Source organism: Panulirus ornatus, chromosome 71, assembly GCF_036320965.1.
Source record: "Panulirus ornatus isolate Po-2019 chromosome 71, ASM3632096v1, whole genome shotgun sequence".
Taxonomy (NCBI): Eukaryota; Metazoa; Arthropoda; class Malacostraca; order Decapoda; family Palinuridae; genus Panulirus; species Panulirus ornatus.
The window spans coordinates 261,168-274,823 of record NC_092294.1 but is presented as its reverse complement, the minus strand read 5'-3'; the positions used below and the strand labels follow the sequence as shown (position 1 = coordinate 274,823).

The following is a 13,656-nucleotide window of genomic DNA, read 5'->3' as shown; positions in this document are numbered from 1 at the left end:
ATAAAGTGTTATAATACAAATAGGAAATCAAAGGTTACTTCTAGTGATTGCTGAAGAACACATACACAAAGTGCTACAATACAAATAGCAAAACAAAAGTTCCCTCTTCTTGGTGGGGCTATATGTTTGGGCTCAACCTTCTCTCTGTCCTCCTGCATGGGGGACCTTTCCAGCTTTTACAACACTGGCGGCATTCACAGTTAATCTGGTTGGAGCCTGCAAAATAAAACAGTTGAAAAGTAGGGTTCCTAACTAATAAGAGAGACTGTCTCACACTGCTCATTCCCAACATCTGATATCATTCTTCAACAAATCTGTCAGAGGGGTTACGACTGTTGCAAAATTTACAATGAACATCCTATAGTACCCAACTATATACAAGCAACACTTCAGTTCTCTCACGCCTCCGCCCGGGTCCCAAGTCTTCGAGGCACACGCAGCTACGTCGTCGACTTCGTCACACACGGCTACTGCTGGACGCAAGATGATGCAGACTGGCACCTTCAGTTCCAAGGGTGGAGGATCACGACTGAAATATGGCTTAGGCATGTTGACGTGGCATAATCTCCGACCTCTGCGCCTATCGGGGGTAGAGACAAGGTAATTGGAATCTCCTACGCTCCAGATAATGGTGTAAGAACCCTTAGAAAGGACAACCAAGGATTGACCTGACTGCTGTAGTAGAAGCAACACCTTGTCGCCCGCCTCAAACCTTCTTAAACGAGATCGTTTGTCATACCATATTGTCCTCCGTTCCTGAGTCTCTCTTGAATGGGCGCGAGACAAATCCTCAGTCTCACCCACTGACTCTTGTACGGACTCGTAACCAGTACAGGAGGTATCACACAGCTTCTCCTCACTAATTTCATCCTCAGGGAGAGTCTTCTCTCTTGAATGGGCATGAGACAAATCCTCAGTCTCAACGGAGTCTACACCAGGGGAGAGGGTATTACACACCTTCCTCTCGCTGGCCTTCACTTCCTCCGTTTCAACGGCTATGTCGTCAGGCACACGGCCTGCCGTGCCAGCTGTCATCGACCTAGCAACATCGTCGTTGGGGACTAACTCTGGGACTTCTTCGTCAAGCTGCACTGTCTCCGTGGACTCCACCGGGCCCGTAGGCAACACCGGCATTGGGTTCATCTTCCCTCCCGCTAGGTCACTGCCTAACACAAAGTCCACACCTGAGACAGGTAACCTATCTACAACCCCTATGAGAGCATGGCCCGTGAAGAGATCTGTTTCTACCCTCACATCGACTAGTGGAGCTTCCTCGGAACCCGACAATCCTTCTAGCAAGACTCGGTCTCCAAACTCTCCTCGCGGCACCAAGCCATCCAACATCAGGGACTGCAGAGAACCAGAATCCCGTAATACAGTTACTTTTCGTCGTACACCACATCTACTAACATAGCCCTCAGACAGGAACGCATTGTAGTTCCCACAGAACGGATCCTTAATCACACTCTCGCAACCCCTCTTTTTCTTAAAAGCAGGGACAGCCTCACCTACTTTACTAAGTGGCCCTAAAGTTGAGACGAGATTCACCGGTCTACTCACGGTAGAATCTCTAAATTCCTCCTCTCGAGCCCAGCAATCCCTCACCTGGTGCCCAGCCTTGCCACAATAAAAACAACTCTTAACTCTGTTGGAGTATTTCCCCTTACTTTCATGAGTTACCGGCAAGGTAGCAGCTTCAGGTGGGATTACATAATCATTGGTCCTCCCTCTGCTGTCGTAGCCCTTTGAATGCCTGCCCGCGTCAAGTTCACTGAACTTCGGTACGTGATGTAAGTTACCCAACTGAGACGACACTGGTCCTGATGGTGAAGCGTTAAGTCTAAGTCTTTCACGTTCGAGAGCTAACCTAGCTTGCTCAGTCTTCTTCTTCTGCACTTGTAACTGTGCTTGTGCATTGACCTTAGCTATCTCTAGCTGCTTTCGCCAATAACTGAGATCAACATTAATATCACTCGGGATATGGGAAAGGATCGAGACTTCGACCGACGTTAATGATTGAGCGGTATTGTCAACACTGATCAACGACATGATTAATGAATCGAGGAAAGAGATTCCGTTAAGGCAAGAAATATCCTGGCAAGGTCGCCAATTTATATGTTACGAATTCAACACTTATTCAGGCAAGGTCGCCAGTAACATATGTTACAAATACTACTGTTCCTTGTCTTGCAAGGACGTTATAGATTTGTCAAGTTGCACAACTCAGGATAACGCAATAATAAAGTTATGGGATTGAATTAAAGACTAGCATTACACTAAATCTACTTATAATGAAAGAATTCAAGTGTACAAAGATAGGCACATAAATCAAGCATGAAATATTACGTTAACACTGAACATAAGAGTTAACATTAAACATGAGGTAACATTGAACTTGAGATAACATTCGTACATGACTTAACATTCCAGATAAGATTTCAAGCCAGGAGTTCTCTTTCCTCTAAGGCAGTTCTTCGATAACATTACACTGATAATTATAACGGGCTTACAGCACAACACTTGGGTAATGGGCTTATAACACAGCAGGGCTTACAGGCTTACAACACAGCAGGACTTACAGCAGGGGTGGACCACTTACCTCGCTGGGCTAGAAAAAAGAGAGACTCAGCGGGTGTCATGGGTATATATTACAGCAAAGACAAGCGTTTCCTGCTAGCTATACAACCTTACATTTTGATTGGCTATGAGCCTCAAAGTATTCTGATTGGTTGGAGGAACAGTCACACAAAACTGCGTAGATCACCCTCCCTCTGGTAAGCCTACAGCGATGACATGTCCAGTACGGTGGCGAAATATTCCGCAGCTGATGACAACTTACCCCCCCCCCCCCCCCCCTCCTCGGAGAAGGGTCGGGGTGCTCAAGGACAAATGACCATCTGGTTTCAAAATAAAATTAAAATTAAAGTATTACGCCTAATGCTTGGTGTGAACTGACGCTCGGAGGACGTCTCAGAGGGAGGCCTTAATCCTCGTCCTGATAAGAAATATCAATACCATACACAAGGACACACACACGTTATATACGCGAACATGTGAGCACAAGCACACGTGTTCCGTAACAATATATATATATATGTATATATATATATATATATATATATATATATATATATATATATATATATATATATATATATATATATATATATATATATATATATATATATATATCCCTGGGGGATAGGGGAGAAAGAATACTTCCCACGTATTCCCTGCATGTCGTAGAAGGCGACTAAAAGGGAAGGGAGCGGGGGGCTGGAAATCCTCCCCTCTCAGTTTTTTTTTTAATTTTCCAAAGGAAGGGACAAAGGGGGGGTGGGGCAGGTGAGGATATCCCCTCTGAGGTCCAGTCCTCTGTTCTTAACACAACCTCACTAATGGGGGAGATGGCGAATAGTAAGAAAAAAGAATATATATATATATATATATATATATATATATATATATATATATATATATATATATATATATATATATATATATATATATATATATATATATATATATATATATATATATATATATATATATGTATACATATATATATAAATCCTGGGAGCCTTGAAGAATGTGTGGAAATCGAGAACATTATCTCGGAAAGCAAAAATGGGTATGTTTGAAGGAATAGTGGTTCCAACAATGTTGTATGGTTGCGAGGCGTGGGCTATCGATAGAGTTGTGCGCAGGAGGGTGGATGTGCTGGAAATGAGATGTTTGAGGACAATGTGTGGTTTGAGGTGGTTTGATCGAGTAAGTAATGTAAGGGTAAGAGAGATGTGTGGAAATAAAAAGAGCGTGGTTGAGAGAGCAGAAGAGGGTGTTTTGAAATGGTTTGGGCACATGGAGAGAATGAGTGAGGAAAGATTGACCAAGAGGATATATGTGTCGGAGGTGGAGGGAACGAGGAGAAGTGGGAGACCAAATTGGAGGTGGAAGATGGAGTGAAAAAGATTTTGTGTGATCGGGGCCTGAACATGCAGGAGGGTGAAAGGAGGGCAAGGAATAGAGTGAATTGTATCGATGTGGTATACCGGGGTTGACGTGCTGTCAGTGGATTGAATCAGGGCATGTGAGGCGTCTGGGGTAAACCATGGAAAGTTGTATGGGGCCTGGATGTGGAAAGGGAGCTGTGGTTTTGGGCATTATTGCGTGGCAGCTAGAGACTGAGTGTGAACGAATAGGGCCTTTGTTGTCTTTTCCTAGTGCTTTCTCGCCCACATGAGGGGGAAGGGGGATGGTATTCCATGTGTGGCGAGGTGGCGATGGGAGTGAATGGGGGCAGACAGTGTGAATTGTGTGCATGGGTATATATGTATGTGTCTGTGTATGTATATATATGTGTACATTGAGATGTATAGGTATGTATATTTGCGTGTGTGGACCTGTGTGTGTATACATTGTGTATGGGGGTGGGTTGGGCCATTTCTTTCGTCTGTTTCCTTGCGCTACCTCGCAAACGCGGGGCACAGCGACAAAGCAAAATAAATAATATATATATATATATATATATATATATATATATATATATATATATATATATATATATATATATATATATATATATATATATATATATATATATATATGAATCATATGACGACGTGAGACAAACACAAGTTCCTTTGATATGGTTAAAGCAGCTGGTGATTACTTCAAATGATGTTGAGGGAAAACAAAGAGAAAACTATGAGAATAACCTTTATTTTAATGAGCTATCAAGAATTAATCTAGAATATGATAAACTTATGTCGGAGTTTAGTGAAGCTTGGGATGAATCTATGATATTTTGTTTGGAAAACGCAGCTGATGGATTCTTCTCTTTTCCTGAAACAATAGGTAAATCATCTTGTCCCAAATGGTGCCGAACAACCCTGTATGAGTAACGACCCTATATGAGTGGCTCATAGAAGACGTCACTGCCTATCCAGCCAAGCCAAGTGGGAGAGCTATAACCAGGAGGCCACACCTGGGAAGGTGTTACCTGGTACGTCCGGCTGGCCGGCGGTGGCAAGATTGGGCTGGAGTCAAGAACCAATACCTAACTAAGGCTGTTTACCCAGGCTGCCTGCCTGCCCGACCACACCTGGGAAACATAAGGAATAAGCGGAGATGCAGAACCTGCACCACGACAGAGGTGAGCTGTCTCCAGTCGCCATGGTAACTTGAGGAGAGAATGTTCGTGACTGGTGTTGGGAGGAGACCATATACTGTTCACCAGCCTTACGTATACAAGAGGTGTGGGGGCGGGTCGTCAACACAGCTCAGTAAACAATCAACAGTGGCGGTTATAGGTAGTTAGCTAAGAGTTCAAGTGTAGCACTTAATCACCTGTTGTCACTGTTAGATTCGTGTGGTCCTCCACTAACTGTCACTCGCTGTCGTTGTTAGAGTTGCCAGGTTACGGGCCCTTACCTGTAGACAGTCCGCTGTCTGATCTTGCCTTACAGGTCAAATATAGTTTAGAGACTCGTCAAGTAGTTGTCTGGCTCGGTCTCTTATGATAAGGAGTCTGCAATATGTATGCAGGTATGTTTAGCGTTAAACTTTCTGGTTATTGACCGTCCGTTATCAAACCAGAATCTGTACCTTACGGCAAAACATAAGAATCACGATATTTGCAACATGATAACATGTTTGACTTAATGACCATCAGCAGGTAAGGTCATCAAGCCGCACCATACATACGTCAGACAGTAACATCAGTTGTATAACAGGATGTTATGTTGTTGGATTTAAGGGCTATCCCCTAAAGGTCATGAAGCCAGAATGTGAACCATAAGTTCAACATAGAATGATCATCCAGGTCCAACAGGTAACTGGAATTCGTGAGGATTTTTGGAGGGTTTTCGTGTTGCTGTGAGGAAGAGAAAGAAAGAGATGGAGAGGAGGAGGGTAACAAGTCCTGGTGTTCAACCCAGGTGCTCCATTGTCAGTCAAGCCAAATATCCAGAGTAATAGTAAAGTGGGTTAGTTTTGGGGTTTTAGGTTCATCGACCACCTGAGTCAGTAAGGTCAACAAGTTAGTCATAACCACCACTCAAATATTGTTAAACACCTTCACCTGTTGATGATGGCTGTACGGCCATACACACTCACTAAATATTTGACACATATACGTAATACTATTTTTCTTTTTTTCTTTTTTTTACTTTCCGCTCTATCAACTGCTGGGGTCATAACTGTGCTAAACGTCAAACTGTAACCACTATACAAATCATCTTAAACACATTTTCCAGGGGTTCAAGATCATTTTAAGACCATACACGTTCTCACTGCATATATGACCTTGTTCCTACGATCAATGTTTAAGTCTAACGGAGAGCGACCTATGGAAGGTCATTAGGTCACTAATCATTCATATGTTCCACTTTAAAGTCACCTAGCAATCCTTTCGACGTATTATTGTCTAAATAATTGGGACAGTGAAATATATGAAGGTGTACGTTCAAGGAAGACATATGCAATGACAGAGTTACGTACAGCGACGACAAGTAGGACAGACAAACCTGAGAAATGGTTGTTAGTAATGGTGTGAACAGTAGTATTATTATTACCACACATCATCAGCACACCTTTGATGACACTCCTACACCTTCGTATTATTATTACCACACATCACCAGCACACCTTTGATGTCGCTCCTACACCTTCGTGGCTGCTGCACTCCACACAGGAGCAGGGGATGATGGCACATATCTATGAAGCAAAAAGGTTTTCGATGAGACTGTGCTATTCCTTCCCTTCCCTGGTCGATGATACAGCCTTTCCCAAAGGTTACTTGTCATTCCTGGTGTAACGACTTACGGGTGGAGTCCGGTAACACCTTTTCAATAATAGTATGTGACAGAGTGGAGTGACCAGGATGAAAAGCGTGTTCTGCACCTCAACTGACTGATTATATGATAAGAATAAAGAGAATTACACACATAAATGTCACTTGCAAGGATCAAGCCAGAGATGAAGCATAGATAACTAGAAGGGTTAAGGAAACAAAAATTGTAAAATACCTTTACCCGGGATCAGTAGCACCTGTGGCAATGGACACACCTTTGTAATGCTTGATCACTTACAACTGATCAACTTTAATACGAAAGTCTTAGGTATTGTCCCTCAGGAAAACTTTTTATAGATATTTATGAAACACATATATATGTTAGATATACACTATCTCTAGAATATATCTTTACCTGGGACGTGTAACACGTGTGTGGATAGACACAGCTTTGTAATGCATGATCCATTACACTAAATTATATCTTCACTATACCCTCTTCTTCACTACACAGTTACTTCTACCATACCATCATCATTGTACTCTCTGATGTTCACTGAAAATAATATTTATCTTCACTACATAATCATTTCATATAAACTTTACTCTTTTATAACCCTTATCTCAACTACATTCGTATCTTCACTACATTCTTTCCTTCAGTACAACCTATCTTGACCATATCCTTATCATCACTATACTCTTCCTCACTACACTCTCATCTTAACATCATCCTTCTGTTTACCGAACTTAGTTCAAAGTCTGACTTGAACGTAGCTTTGGAAAGTTTGTGTTCCTCAATGTGTTACTCCCTTATTATCATTGCAAAGGCAATTGTCACTATTCCCTAACTAAACCCTCATCGTCACTACACTCTCATCATTATCATTACTTCTTGATGTTCAATACAAAATCTCAACATATATAGTTATCTTCACTACAGAATAATTTTCATTGCACCTTAATCTTCATTACTCCTTGTTTCAGCTACATCCGTATCTTCCATTCATTCTTATATCTTATATTAGTTACATCTTTACAATATCTTTATATCTTCTCTGTTCCGTCGTTTGGAAAATTGAAAATGAGAGGGAAGGACTTCCAGCCTCCCGTTCCCTCCCCTTTTAGTCGCCTTGTACGACACGCAGGGAATACGTGGCAAGTATTCTTTCTTCCCTATCCCCAGGGATAACAGCATCTGGTGTTCCCAGACGGTCACCCATCCAAGTACTAACCAGACCCAACGATGCTTAACTTCCCTGATCGGACGATATATATATATATATATATATATATATATATATATATATATATATATATATATATATATATATATATATATATATATATATATATATATATATATATATATATATATATATATATATATATATATATATATATATATATATATACACACACACAAAACTGAAAACAATGAATTTCCCAAATAGAAAATGGAGGCGCCGGGGTTTGAACCCGGGTCCTCTCGCATGCCAAGCGAGCGCTCTACCACTGAGCTACGCCCCCAAGAACATATTTGGTGACATAGTATTATATGAAGTACTGAGATTACCACGGCAAAATACTGTTTGACCGACCGTTGCCGACTTGCCGGCAAGATAACCACAGAGTAAGTCTCCATGTTCCTCTCGTCTTTTCCTCTCAATTTTCCACGAAGAAATGAGTTTTACTTTTTTATTGTCGTTGCAATAGACTGGAACTAAGCAATAGACTGGAACTAAGCAATAGACTGGAACAAAGCAATGGACTGGAACTAAGCTGACCTGGTATGAGGTCAGAGCCCTCATTATCATCCCTGCTAACTACCGGAAGCAGATTAAGTCGTTCCACAACCGATGTCCGGCCCATGTTAACTCTGATGTGCCCAGCAGTTGGAGGAGGATCGCCAGAAGCTTCTGGAAGATTTCAAGGACGTCTTGGTGGACCTGACCCTTTCAGATAAGGTCGAAAACCCCAATTTATTGTGAAGATCTTCACTATAACGTTGGACGAATATGCTGAATGTTGCACACATGTGATGCGGACAAAATGAAAAAAGATAAAGACAAAAATTATGTCTGGTGTGGGTCTCGAACCCACGACCTTGAGTGTGTGAGACTCACGCTCTACCACTGAGCTAACCAGACAATAGAAAAATACGTCTGTTTCTTCAATTTGAATTAATGAAAATCTTTGCGAGGCAGCGTTTAGAAAAGTGAGATGTCTTTGACGAAATTTATCAGTCATTATTATTAATATTTCTGTTATTATCATTATTATTATTATTATTATTATTATCATTATTATTACTATTATTATTATTATTATTACTTTATTATTATCATTATTATCATCATTGTTATTATTATCATTACTATCATCATTGTTATCATTATCATTATTATCATTATCATTATTATCATTATCATCATTATTAGCATCATCATTATTATTATGTATCATTATTATCATCATCATCATTATCAATATTATTATCAATATTATTATCATTAGTATCAATATTATCATTATTGTAATCATTATGATTATTATTATCATTAAGTATAATATATCTGCTACTGAAGGATACAATATGGTGGTTATCAAGTGGGAAGTTAGATATGGTATGGATTGTCACTTCACGTGTAGGTTAGTAGAAAATATATTATGTACCTAACGTGTGTTGTTGGGCATTATAATCGTCCGATAATGATAATGATTAAATCTTATTTCCTGATCTTATCAGTTTTAAAACCAGATATATGAAATATCTTTCGTTGACCATATTTTGGTCTACAGTTCAGTATGTACATGTGTGTGTGGTCTTAAGATTTAGGTGACTAAGTATTGGAATTCACTGGCAGGTGTGGTACACATTATCACCAAGCCTGAGTCTCAAAGATCAAGGTCATGGGTTCGAATCTCCAACATTCAATATGTTCATCCAACGTTATAGTGAAGATCTTGACGATGAATTAGGATTTTGACATTATCTGAAAGAGTTCGGTCAAAGATCAGTAATTTTAAGCGTTTAGTGAGATATTATTGAAGTGGAGAGTGTAGTGGCTGAGGCCAAGGACCAGAGGTGTCCAGAGAGTAGTGAAGATAATGACCATTATCCTGCCCCATTAGGTCAGGTCAAATGGCACTTAGCGAGGTAGCCAGTTAAAGTCAAGAACAGAGGAAGTATTTTGGGAGCAAGTGAGTGAGTGTGTCAGCAGTTATGATGTAAGAGACCAGGTATTAGTGATGGTGATTTAAATGCGAAGGTAAGTAATGTGGCAGTGGAGGGTATAACTGAGGTGCATGGAAATGGTGAACAACTTGTGTTGTGTGTGTGTAAAGGACTGGTGATTGGGAATACCTGGTTTGTAAAATGTGATATACACAAATATACGCATGTGAGTAGGAGAGATGGTCAGCGGGCATGACTGGATTACATGTTAATTGAAAGGCGTGTAAAAGAAAGACTTTTGGGTGTAAATGTGCTGAAAGGGGCTGCTGGTGTGGTGTCTGATCACCATCTTGTGGAGACGACAGTGAAGATCTGAAGAGGTTTTCGAAAAAGAGGAAACAATGTCGGGGAGAAGAGGTGGCGAGAGGAAGTGAACTTGGAAAAGAGACTTGTGTGAAGAAATACCAAGAGAGATTGAGTGCCACATACACTCTTACTGTGTAAATATCCCTTTCTATGAGATGACGTAAAGATGTTGATGAACAGAGGAGTTGGGATATGACATGAAAAAGTTGGAGAATAAATGAAGGAAAGATTGAGATATACAGATGACTGGCGGACCGCCATGATGGTTGTCAATCTAGCCAGCTGGGTTATTATTTATAAGTTGTGTTAAGTTGTAGGTCCAAGTTTGTTGTCAGGATATAATGTTGACTGCCAGTGAGTACCTGGCTGGCGCGGGTGCCACAAGGCTGGGTCAAGTGTAGTGTAAGTGTGGTCTAGGGATGGTGTGTGTACCACTTGGGTCGCATCATGACCTGCCGGGTATCTTGACCAAGATCTTCTCCACCTGCTGCTGCTACACTTGCAACTCTCCTTTTCTAAGACCGTTTTTATGCTTCAGGTAACTTTGTCTTTTTTGAATCATTCTAAAGCTGTAGTTACAAAATTATTTTTATTATGTAGTTTTTGTGAAGATATACTCTGAAAGCACATCGCTCTCGTCTTCCAGGCATTGCCCATCTGATGCAATAATTGGTGGCAGGTGACAGTTGATATAGAGTGATTAAGGCCAACGTGACCACGTGGGGTTGTGACTGGTTGAGGCTAGCGTGACCACGTGGGGCTTGTGACTAGTTGAGGCTAGCGTGACCACGTGGGGCTTGTGACTGGTTGTGGGCAGCATGACCACGTGGGGCTTGTGACTGGTTGAGTCTAGCGTGACCACGTAGGGTTGTGAATGGTTGAGGCCTGCGTGACCACTGGGGCTTGTGACTGGTTGTGGGCAGCATGACCACGTGGGGCTTGTGACTGGTTGAGGGCAGCATGACCACGTGGGGCTTGTGACTGGTTGAGGGCAGCATGACCACGTGGGGCTTGTGACTGGTTGAGGGCAGCATGACCACGTGGGGCTTGTGACTGATTGAGAGCAGCGTGACCACGTGGGGCTTGTGACTGGTTGAGGCCAACGTGACCACGTGATGCTTGTGACTGGATGTGGGCAGCATGACCACGTGGGGCTTGTGACTGGTTGAGGGCAGCGTGACCACGTGGGGCTTGTGACTGGTTGAGGCCAGCGTGACCACGTGGGGTTGTGACTGGTTGAGGCCAACGTGACCACGTGGTGCTTGTGACTGGTTGAGGGCAGCGTGACCACGTGGGGTTGTGACTGGTTGAGGCCAGCGTGACCACATGAGGTTGTGACTGGGGCGTTGATGTGTTGTGGTCGGCGTCCACAAGGTCGTTATCTTAGTATTTCAGGAACGGAGGAAGATCCACAGTGGACGTTTTACAAACACAATGTTGAATCATCACAACTTTTACCGAATCTGATTAAAATCAATGAATGAAATATTTCAAATATTAAGAAAAATAAGACAAAAGAAAAGTGATGTTTATTAATTCTTTAATTTTTCTTACTTTCATGTGAAATAATTGCCAGATACCCTGTGCAGTGCTAACCCAGCGACCATACTTGACGGTTTTATTGTAGTACGATCCATTTTGGGGATGCCAGAGCCCAGGAAACTTCTCATATTCATCAAGTTAGGTTATCATTTCTCTCTGTCCCCCCACTCCGTGATCAAGATAAAACACATCGGATAACCAGAACAGCGCCAACACCCGTCCTGACTGACCACCAACGACCTACTGAAACCTTTTGACCACCAAAGTTGCTGACCCAAATTTTATATGGCGTTAGATTCTCTCCCGAAAAGCGCTAAAAAAGCGTTAAACTTGCTAAAATGACAGCGAAAAAAATGCTCTTCGAATTATTTCTGCTCTTTGACGTGCCAAATGATTAATGACAAGTACGACTGACTGCTTTAACACTAAAATATTCACCATTATCCCAGATCTGCTAATTACCAATCCGGAGTCTCTTCGTCCTGTGGTTGTGGTGGTCTATGTGAGGGTCCAGGTTGTGGTTGTGATAACTCGTATCTTTTCAATAACCCAAAGTTTTTCAGTACTTCCTCAAGCAGTTTATAATCATAACAACAGTTTCCATTTCATCTTAGTCCATACTTGATAGTTAGTATTGCATTTAAGCTTTTGATACTCAGTCTATTTCGAAGCTTTGACTTCACGATGTTGATATAACTAAAGATTCGCTCAACATCAGCGTTGGAGTGAGACAATACCAGCATATTCAAAGCCAACTCAGTGAGGTTACCGATTTCCTCCTGTTGCATCCTTGTACGAGGCTGTTTCAGTGCAGAGTGCTAGGGCGGCAGTGTTCTGCTTCCACAATACATGATGAAGCTTCCTCCACTGGAACTCAATGCGTGTGAGAATTTCTTCGTTATCAGTCAGCATCTTTGCTAATTCCAGTATTCCAGGCTTTATGGGTTGCAGACATTCACTTGTACTCAGTGATGACACTGACAGTAACACTTGGACATTATCTGGCAAACGTTGACGAAGTTGTCTCACCAACTCCACTACAAACTGTATGTATCTTCCTCGGATATCATTTTCATCAGGAAGCTTACATTGTGCCATCTCCTTTTCAAACTCGTTCCTCAAGGACGCACGTGGGTCTAAGTAACTCTCTATTGAATCTCCTTCATTTAATTTCCGCCTGGGATGAGGACCTTAGAACTTATGGAATCAATAAGTTGAATAAGGTCACTTAGCAGTTTGTGTGGATGCTGTACCTCAGATTTAAATTTCTCATTTACACACTGAACTTCTCCAAGACTATGCTTCAGGAATATCAGGAAGGCATAGTTTTTCTTGTCACAAAACATCTCAGAGATTCTGAGATGTGTAACACCTTTCATCATTTCTTGCCATTTCAATGTGAGTCATAAGTTCAACCCACTGCTGCAGTATTATGACAACTGCTGATTCAATTGACAGCCATCAAGTCTGGATTAGCTGGATGAATTTCATTGGAGCTTGACCATCACTGGCAGAGTGGGAGAACCAATTATAAGTTTCTCTGATGATAAAATCCAGGTTCCTAGGGAGATACTCTGCTGCAGCATGAGACAACTTGCAGTAGAGAATGACATACACACTTGATCAGGATCAGATGAGGAACTTCTAACTTGAGTGTATCATACACTCCACTGTTAACACCTGTCATCACAGAAGCATTGTCGGTGATAATTGCAATAAGGTTTTGTAACTCCAACCCATTATTTTTCAAGGACTTCTTGATGGGATCACATATCCC

The 13,656-nt window shown here is 41.6% G+C and overlaps 2 non-coding genes across 2 annotated transcripts; both read right to left on the bottom strand.

The window, feature by feature from the left end:
• Positions 1-8,251: 8,251 nt before the first annotated feature.
• Positions 8,252-8,323, bottom strand: TRNAA-GGC (transfer RNA alanine (anticodon GGC)). Its single transcript has one exon. It is a non-coding gene; the product is annotated as a tRNA-Ala (tRNA).
• Positions 8,324-8,871: 548 nt separating this feature from the next.
• TRNAV-CAC (transfer RNA valine (anticodon CAC)) lies at positions 8,872-8,943 on the bottom strand. Its single transcript has one exon. It is a non-coding gene; the product is annotated as a tRNA-Val (tRNA).
• Between the last annotated feature and the right edge of the window lie 4,713 nt (positions 8,944-13,656).